The sequence below is a fragment of the Ammospiza caudacuta genome, unplaced genomic scaffold, assembly GCF_027887145.1.
Source record: "Ammospiza caudacuta isolate bAmmCau1 unplaced genomic scaffold, bAmmCau1.pri scaffold_191, whole genome shotgun sequence".
NCBI lineage: Eukaryota > Metazoa > Chordata > Aves > Passeriformes > Passerellidae > Ammospiza > Ammospiza caudacuta.
In genome coordinates, this window is record NW_026682970.1 from 156,667 (window position 1) to 166,666 (window position 10,000).

Sequence of the window (10,000 nt, forward strand, 5' to 3'; positions counted from 1 at the left end):
CGGGGTAGACCTGGTGTCCAAGGCCCCGGGGTAGACCTGGTGTCCCAGCGCCCGGGCTAGACCTGGTGTCCCAGGGCCCGGGGTAGACCTGGTGTCCCAGCGCCCGGGGTAGACCTGGTGTCCCAGCGCCCGGGGTAGACCTGGTGTCCCAGCGCCCGGGGTAGACCTGGTGTCCAAGGCCCCGGGGTAGACCTGGTGTCCCAGCGCCCGGGGTAGACCTGGTGTCCCAGGGCTCGGGGTAGACCTGGTGTCCCAGCGCCCGGGGTAGACCTGGTGTCCCAGCGCCCGGGGTAGACCTGGTGTCCCAGGGCTCGGGGTAGACCTGGTGTCCCAGGGCTCGGGGTAGACCTGGTGTCCCAGGGCTCGGGGTAGACCTGGTGTCCCGGGGCTCGGGGTAGACCTGATGTCCCGGCTGGACTTAGGCTCCGGCAGCCCGGGGCCCGGGGTAGACCTGGTGTCCCAGCGCCCGGGGTAGACCTGGTGTCCCAGGGCTCGGGGTAGACCTTGTGTCCCAGGGCTCGGGGTAGACCTGGTGTCCCAGCGCCCGGGGTAGACCTGGTGTCCCGGCGCCCGGGGTAGACCTGGTGTCCCAGGGCTCGGGGGAGACCTGGTGTCCAAGGCCCCGGGGTAGACCTGGTGTCCCAGGGCTCGGGGTAAACCTGGTGTCCCGGGGCTCGGGGTAGACCTGATGTCCCGGCTGGACTTAGGCTCCGGCAGCCCGGGGCCCGGGGTAGACCTGGTGTCCCAGCGCCCGGGGTAGACCTGGTGTCCCAGGGCTCGGGGTAGACCTTGTGTCCCAGGGCTCGGGGTAGACCTGGTGTCCCAGCGCCCGGGGTAGACCTGGTGTCCCAGCGCCCGGGGTAGACCTGGTGTCCCAGCGCCCGGGGTAGACCTGGTGTCCAAGGCCCCGGGGTAGACCTGGTGTCCCAGCGCCCGGGGTAGACCTGGTGTCCCAGGGCTCGGGGTAGACCTGGTGTCCAAGGCCCCGGGGTAGACCTGGTGTCCCAGCGCCCGGGGTAGACCTGGTGTCCCAGCGCCCCGGGTAGACCTGGTGTCCAAGGCCCCGGGGTCGACCTGGTGTCCCGGGGCCCGGGGTAGACCTGGTGTCCCAGCGCCCGGGGTAGACCTGGTGTCCAAGGCCCTGGGGTAGACCTGGTGTCCCAGCGCCCGGGGTAGACCTGGTGTCCAAGGCCCTGGGGTAGACCTGGTGTCCCAGCGCCCGCGGTAGACCTGGTGTCCCGGCGCCCGGGGTAGACCTGGTGCCCTAGGGCCCGGGCTAGACCTGGTGTCCAACGCCCCGTCGTAGTCCTGTTGTCCCGGGCCGGCCTTAGGCCACGGCTGCCTTGCCCGTGGCTGGACCTGTGGTGCCTGGCCGGACTCCCTCTTCGGGTGCCTAGCAAGCCCGAAAAGTATGCAGACGGCGCCAGGGGGACTGATGGGAGAGGGCGGGTGGGGCGCCCCCAACCGCCGATGGGCGTGGGCGGCTCCGGCAGAGACGGCAAGGGCAGGGGTAAGGGCAGGGGCGGGCGCGGGGACGGGGACGGGGCCAGGGACAGGGAGTGAGGGCACGCGAGAGCGTGCACGCGGACGGGCAGCCAGGCGGCCGGGCGGGCGGGCGGGGGCAGGTGGCGGGGGGCGGCGAGGGGGCGGGGACGGTTGTCCGCGCGCGCGTGTGCACGCGCGGCGGTGTGGTGGCCTGAAGGGATGACCTTGGGGAGTGAACGTGCGCACGGGGGGGGGGGTGGGTGTGGCGCTGTATCTGTGTCTGTGCGGACGAGGGCCAAGGGCCGGCGGCTTCGTGCCGGCCCCGGGCGCCTCGGCCCCGAGCCCCCACGGCCCCCTAGACTGACGTCGAGGGCGGAAGACCTCTGCGGACCGTGAAAGAACCCGGCCGAAAGTGGCCGCCTGTGTGCTGGCGGTGGTGCCGGCGGCAGCCGCCTCTACCGGTGGGCGGGGCGGGGCGGGGCGAGCCGCATCGGGGGCCAGGGGGGCCGGGCTGTGTAGGGTCTCAGGAGGGCGTGGGTGGGACAGGGCGGGGGCGGGGGCGGGGGGTTGGTGGGGGCGCTGTTTCGCCAGTTCAGCGTGTCAGCAGGCAGACCACGGGGCACGGGTTGCCCGTCGGCTCGGCTGGGAGTGCTCTGGATACGAAACGAGGAGAAATAAAATGTGCCAATTGTTATTGTCGGTTTGTTTTTCCGGATGAGTTTCTCGTTCCAAGCGAATAGAGGAGCCATTCTACCCAAATCCAAACCACAAGACCACCGACCCCCCCCCAAAAGATAACAGCCTCAAAACTCAGCATCCAACAGAGCCGAACCTAGAAACAACAAACAATAAAGAAAGAAAGAAAAAAAAAAAAAAACCAAACAAACCGAAAAAAAACCACCAAAACCCACCAAAAAAAAAAAAAAAAAAAAAAAAAAAAAAAAAAATCCCGAATGACCAACACAATAAACCCCGAAAATATGTATTGATCTTGAAAGCGGGGTGGGGCTCATTGTGCGCGACGGGGCTGATCGAGCCGTCTGGCTCCGGGGTGATATGAGGCTGTGAGCTTAGCCCGGCTCCGGGGTCGATGGGGACGGTGAGGCACCCGGGCTGCGGGCGACGACAGGGAGATGGGAGGCCCACCCCGGGTCCGGGCCGGCCCTGGCTCACCAGGACAAGCCGGCTCCGGCGCTGCCGCGGCTCGCCGTGGCGCCCGGGAGGCAGGCGGCTGTGAAGGGACACCAGGTCTACCACGGCTCCGGCCGGGGACACCAGGTCTACCCCGGATTGATCGGGACACCAGGTCTACCCCGGATTGATCGGGACACCAGGTCTACCCCGGGGCCTTGGACACCAGGTCAACCCCGGGCGCTGGGACACCAGGTCTACCCCGGGCGCTGGGACACCAGGTCTACCCCGGGGCCTTGGACACCAGGTCTACCCCGAGCCCTGGGACACCAGGTCTACCCCGGGGCCTTGGACACCAGGTCTACCCCGGGCGCTGGGACACCAGGTCTACCCCGAGCCCTGGGACACCAGGTCTACCCCGGGGCCTTGGACACCAGGTCTACCCCGGGGCCTTGGACACCAGGTCTACCCCGGGCCCTGGGACACCAGGTCTACCCCGGGGCCTTGGACACCAGGTCTACCCCGAGCCCTGGGACACCAGGTCTACCCCGGATTGATCGGGACACCAGGTCTACCCCGGGGCCTTGGACACCAGGTCTACCCCGGGGCCTTGGACACCAGGTCTACCCTGAGCCGGGACACCAGGTCTACCCCGAGCCGGGACACCAGGTCTACCCCGGAGCCCGGGACACCAGGTCTACCCCAGGGCCTTGGACACCAGGTCTACCCCGGGCCCTGGGACACCAGGTCTACCCCGGGCCCTGGGACACCAGGTCTACCCCGGGGCCTTGGACACCAGGTCTACCCCGAGCCCTGGGACACCAGGTCTACCCCGGGGCCTTGGACACCAGGTCTACCCCGGGCGCTGGGACACCAGGTCTACCCCGGGCCCTGGGACACCAGGTCTACCCCGGGCCCTGAGACACCAGGTCTACCCCGGGGCCTTGGACACCAGGTCTACCCCGAGCCCTGGGACACCAGGTCTACCCCGGGGCCTTGGACACCAGGTCTACCCCGGGCGCTGGGACACCAGGTCTACCCCGGATTGATCGGGACACCAGGTCTACCCCGGGGCCTTGGACACCAGGTCTACCCCGAGCCGGGACACCAGGTCTACCCCGAGCCCCGGGACACCAGGTCTACCCAAGGGCCTTGGACACCAGGTCTACCCCGGGCCCGGCGGGACACCAGGTCTACCCCGGGGCCTTGGACACCAGGTCTACCCCGGATCGATCGGGACACCAGGTCTACCCCGGATCCGGCGGGACACCAGGTCTACCCCGGATCCGGCGGGACACCAGGTCAACCCCCGAGCCCGGGACACCAGGTCTACCCCGGGCCCGGCGGGACACCAGGTCTACCCCGGATTGATCGGGACACCAGGTCTACCCCGGATCCGGCGGGACACCAGGTCAACCCCGGAGCCCGGGACACCAGGTCTACCCCGGGCCCGGCGGGACACCAGGTCTACCCCGGAGCCCGGGACACCAGGTCTACCCCGGAGCCCGGGACACCAGGTCTACCCCGGATCCGGCGGGACATCAGGTCTACCCCGGATCCGGCGGGACACCAGGTCTACCCCGGAGCCCGGGACACCAGGTCTACCCCGGGCCCGGCGGGACACCAGGTCTACCCCGGATCCGGCGGGACACCAGGTCTACCCCGGATCCGGCGGGACACCAGGTCTACCCCGGAGCCCGGGACACCAGGTCTACCCCGGATTGATCGGGACACCAGGTCTACCCCGGATCCGGCGGGACACCAGGTCTACCCCGGGCCCGGCGGGACACCAGGTCTACCCCGGAGCCCGGGACACCAGGTCTACCCCGGAGCCCGGGACACCAGGTCTACCCCGGATCCGGCGGGACATCAGGTCTACCCCGGATCCGGCGGGACACCAGGTCTACCCCGGAGCCCGGGACACCAGGTCTACCTCGGGCCCGGCGGGACACCAGGTCTACCCCGGAGCCCGGGACACCAGGTCTACCCCGGAGCCCGGGACACCAGGTCTACCCCGGATCCGGCGGGACATCAGGTCTACCCCGGAGCCCGGGACACCAGGTCTACCCCGGGCCCGGCGGGACACCAGGTCTACCCCGGAGCCCGGGACACCAGGTCTACCCCGGATCCGGCGGGACACCAGGTCTACCCCGGATCCGGCGGGACACCAGGTCTACCCCGGAGCCCGGGACACCAGGTCTACCCCGGGCCCGGCGGGACACCAGGTCTACCCCGGAGCCCGGGACACCAGGTCTACCCCGGATCCGGCGGGACATCAGGTCTACCCCGGATCCGGCGGGACACCAGGTCTACCCCGGAGCCCGGGACACCAGGTCTACCTCGGGCCCGGCGGGACACCAGGTCTACCCCGGAGCCCGGGACACCAGGTCTACCCCGGAGCCCGGGACACCAGGTCTACCCCGGATCCGGCGGGACATCAGGTCTACCCCGGAGCCCGGGACACCAGGTCTACCCCGGGCCCGGCGGGACACCAGGTCTACCCCGGAGCCCGGGACACCAGGTCTACCCCGGAGCCCGGGACACCAGGTCTACCCCGGGCCCGGCGGGACACCAGGTCTACCCCGGAGCCCGGGACACCAGGTCTACCCCGGATTGATCGGGACACCAGGTCTACCCCGGATCCGGCGGGACACCAGGTCTACCCCGGGCCCGGCGGGACACCAGGTCTACCCCGGAGCCCGGGACACCAGGTCTACCCCGGAGCCCGGGACACCAGGTCTACCCCGGATCCGGCGGGACATCAGGTCTACCCCGGATCCGGCGGGACACCAGGTCTACCCCGGAGCCCGGGACACCAGGTCTACCCCGGGCCCGGCGGGACACCAGGTCTACCCCGGATCCGGCGGGACACCAGGTCTACCCCGGATCCGGCGGGACACCAGGTCTACCCCGGAGCCCGGGACACCAGGTCTACCCCGGATTGATCGGGACACCAGGTCTACCCCGGATCCGGCGGGACACCAGGTCTACCCCGGGCCCGGCGGGACACCAGGTCTACCCCGGAGCCCGGGACACCAGGTCTACCCCGGAGCCCGGGACACCAGGTCTACCCCGGATCCGGCGGGACATCAGGTCTACCCCGGATCCGGCGGGACACCAGGTCTACCCCGGAGCCCGGGACACCAGGTCTACCTCGGGCCCGGCGGGACACCAGGTCTACCCCGGAGCCCGGGACACCAGGTCTACCCCGGAGCCCGGGACACCAGGTCTACCCCGGATCCGGCGGGACATCAGGTCTACCCCGGAGCCCGGGACACCAGGTCTACCCCGGGCCCGGCGGGACACCAGGTCTACCCCGGAGCCCGGGACACCAGGTCTACCCCGGATCCGGCGGGACACCAGGTCTACCCCGGATCCGGCGGGACACCAGGTCTACCCCGGAGCCCGGGACACCAGGTCTACCCCGGGCCCGGCGGGACACCAGGTCTACCCCGGAGCCCGGGACACCAGGTCTACCCCGGATCCGGCGGGACATCAGGTCTACCCCGGATCCGGCGGGACACCAGGTCTACCCCGGAGCCCGGGACACCAGGTCTACCTCGGGCCCGGCGGGACACCAGGTCTACCCCGGAGCCCGGGACACCAGGTCTACCCCGGAGCCCGGGACACCAGGTCTACCCCGGATCCGGCGGGACATCAGGTCTACCCCGGAGCCCGGGACACCAGGTCTACCCCGGGCCCGGCGGGACACCAGGTCTACCCCGGAGCCCGGGACACCAGGTCTACCCCGGAGCCCGGGACACCAGGTCTACCCCGGGCCCGGCGGGACACCAGGTCTACCCCGGAGCCCGGGACACCAGGTCTACCCCGGATTGATCGGGACACCAGGTCTACCCCGGATCCGGCGGGACACCAGGTCTACCCCGGGCCCGGCGGGACACCAGGTCTACCCCGGAGCCCGGGACACCAGGTCTACCCCGGAGCCCGGGACACCAGGTCTACCCCGGATCCGGCGGGACATCAGGTCTACCCCGGATCCGGCGGGACACCAGGTCTACCCCGGAGCCCGGGACACCCGGTCTACCTCGGGCCCGGCGGGACACCAGGTCTACCCCGGAGCCCGGGACACCAGGTCTACCCCGGAGCCCGGGACACCAGGTCTACCCCGGATCCGGCGGGACATCAGGTCTACCCCGGAGCCCGGGACACCAGGTCTACCCCGGGCCCGGCGGGACACCAGGTCTACCCCGGAGCCCGGGACACCAGGTCTACCCCGGATCCGGCGGGACACCAGGTCTACCCCGGATCCGGCGGGACACCAGGTCTACCCCGGAGCCCGGGACACCAGGTCTACCCCGGGCCCGGCGGGACACCAGGTCTACCCCGGAGCCCGGGACACCAGGTCTACCCCGGATCCGGCGGGACATCAGGTCTACCCCGGATCCGGCGGGACACCAGGTCTACCCCGGAGCCCGGGACACCAGGTCTACCTCGGGCCCGGCGGGACACCAGGTCTACCCCGGAGCCCGGGACACCAGGTCTACCCCGGAGCCCGGGACACCAGGTCTACCCCGGATCCGGCGGGACATCAGGTCTACCCCGGAGCCCGGGACACCAGGTCTACCCCGGGCCCGGCGGGACACCAGGTCTACCCCGGAGCCCGGGACACCAGGTCTACCCCGGAGCCCGGGACACCAGGTCTACCCCGGGCCCGGCGGGACACCAGGTCTACCCCGGGCCCGGCGGGACACCAGGTCTACCCCGGATCCGGCGGGACACCAGGTCTACCACGGAGCCCGCCCGGGGCCGGCGGAGGTCGGCCTTGCCCCCGGCTGGCGTGCGCCTTCCGGGGACACCAGGTCTACCTCGCCCCGGCGTGACTTAGTCAAATTTCGGAGGGTGCCGGGTAGACCTGTTGTCTCGGCCGGCTGCGGAAGTTCACCAAGGGGTCGCTGTTGCCGGCCGCCTCCGGCTGCCTCATCGTAAGAGGCGGCCTGCGGCGGCGCCTTCTCCCGGTCAAGCTCCATCGGTCCCCTAGGAGGCCGCGGCGGCTTCGGACGCGTCTGTCCGTATTATGGGAGCGAGGTGACGGGCCGCATCCCCGCAGGTTGGTTTCATCCCGTGCCTGCGCCTAAGGCGGAGTGGAGTGGCCAGGCTGGTGCAGCCGGCAGGGCAAAGCAAGTGCCGCCTAGCCGGGACGAGTCTTTGTGGCTGTGTCCCGGCTCCCGTCTTTCCCGAGAAAAGTTGGTACAGTGAGAGGGGCGCCGAGAGAGAAGGGCAACCGGAGAAGGGGGCGAGAGCTCTCCCCGCCAGGCCGAGAGAGAAGGGCAGCCGGAGAAGGGGGCGAGAGCTCTCCCCGCCAGGCCGAGAGAGAGGGGCAGCCGGAGAAGGGGGCGAGAGCTCTCCCCGCCAGGCCGAGAGAGAGGGGCAGCCGGAGAAGGGGGCGAGAGCTCTCCCCGCCAGGCCGAGAGAGAAGGGCAGCCGGAGAAGGGGGCGAGAGCTCTCCCCGCCAGGCCGAGAGACAGAGGGGCAGCCGGAGAAGGGGGCGAGAGCTCTCCCCGCCAGGCCGAGAGAGAGAGGGGCAGCCGGAGAAGGGGGCGAGAGCTCTCCCCGCCAGGCCGAGAGAGAGGGGCAGCCGGAGAAGGGGGCGAGAGCTCTCCCCGCCAGGCCGAGAGAGAGAGGGGCAGCCGGAGAAGGGGGCGAGAGCTCTCCCCGCCAGGCCGAGAGAGAGGGGCAGCCGGAGAAGGGGGCGAGAGCTCTCCCCGCCAGGCCGAGAGAGAGGGGCAGCCGGAGAAGGGGGCGAGAGCTCTCCCCGCCAGGCCGAGAGAGAGGGGCAGCCGGAGAAGGGGGCGAGAGCTCTCCCCGCCAGGCCGAGAGAGAGGGGCAGCCGGAGAAGGGGGCGAGAGCTCTCCCCGCCAGGCCGAGAGAGAAGGGCAGCCGGAGAAGGGGGCGAGAGCTCTCCCCGCCAGGCCGAGAGAGAAGGGCAGCCGGAGAAGGGGGCGAGAGCTCTCCCCGCCAGGCCGAGAGAGAAGGGCAGCCGGAGAAGGGGGCGAGAGCTCTCCCCGCCAGGCCGAGAGAGAAGGGCAGCGAAAGACGATCCGAGAGAGCCGCTCGGGCGGCCGAGGCGAGGCGGAGAGAGAGAAGCTGCGAGCGTGTCCCGTTCCGGCCCGGCTTCTGCCGGCCGATTCGCAAGGGGGGGCGTCCCCCCTGGGCAGCGGTGGCGGGCGAGGCGGCGGCGCCTCGTCCCTTTCGTGCCTGGCCTTAAGCCGGGGCCCACTCGGCGGGCACTGTTTTGGGCTGTCGGTCCGCCTCGGCGGCGGTCGGCCCGCCCGGTAAAGCTGTGGAGCCCGGGGTCGGGGTGCCCCCGTCCCCGGCCCGCGTTGTTGAAGCCGTCCCCCTTCCTCGGCCCTAAGCCGGGGACCCGCGTTGGCGGGCAGAGTTTTTTGGAGTTGGCGGACCCGGCACCCGACGGAGAGAGCCCCCCGGACTTGTCGCGGGCGAGGCGGCGGCGCCTCGCCCACCTCGGTCGTGGCCGCATCGACCGAGCCGCTTATGCCGGGCGGGCTGGGTTGCCACGCGGGCCCGTGTTTTTTTTTTTTTTCCCCCCCGCGGTTTAGGCGTGCCGGCGTGCGGGCAGAGTGGGGGCACCCGCCCGTCCGGCCTCCGCGGATCTTTTTGATTTTTCTCCGGCGGCCCTAAGCCGCGGCACCGAGAAGCGTTGCGACGAAGGCGCGCGAGGGCGGCGAGAGAGAGAAGGGAGCGAGCGGGATGCCGGCGGGTCCGTGGGGGAGTGAGTCTCGTAACTCGCCCCCCGGGTCCCCGGTGTCCCGGGCCCGCGGCCCCCGTGGCTAGCACGGATCGTTGCGAACGCGTCTCCATGTGCCTTTTTTTGTCGTGCCGCTCCCCCGGCTATTTTTTTCCCGGAAAGGGAGAGCCGGCCGCCGGTGGCGCGGTCCGGTGGCACTTTATCTCGCACGCTCGGCCGGGTTCCCCGGGCCGGAAGGGGAAGCCGAGTCCCCCCGGCCTGGCGGGCCAGCCCAGTCCCAGTCCTGCCGTTGCCTAGCCGAACGAAAGGGAAGTCGTTGGCGCCCGCGGGAAAACGGGCGGGCGGGTGGCGGCACCCCCCGCGCTCCTCCTCTGCCGCGAGCGCTCCGCAGGCGGGGCTGGGCGGCCGTCGCCGTTGTCCCAGGACCGTGGCCGTGGGGCCCTTGTCGCTGTTGGCGCGGCTCCTTCCTCGGCCGCGCCCGATCGATGAGGCTTTTCGGGTGGCGTCGGAGAGGGCCCTCGGCCGGCCGGCTCTCCTTCCGGGGCTTCTCTGTCGCGGGGAAGTCACGGCGGGGGTGTCCGGTGCTCGGGCAGGGCGGTCTCCTCTCCAGTTCGCTTCCCGTCGCAGGCGAGGTGTCGCCCCTCCCGCTGCCGCGGA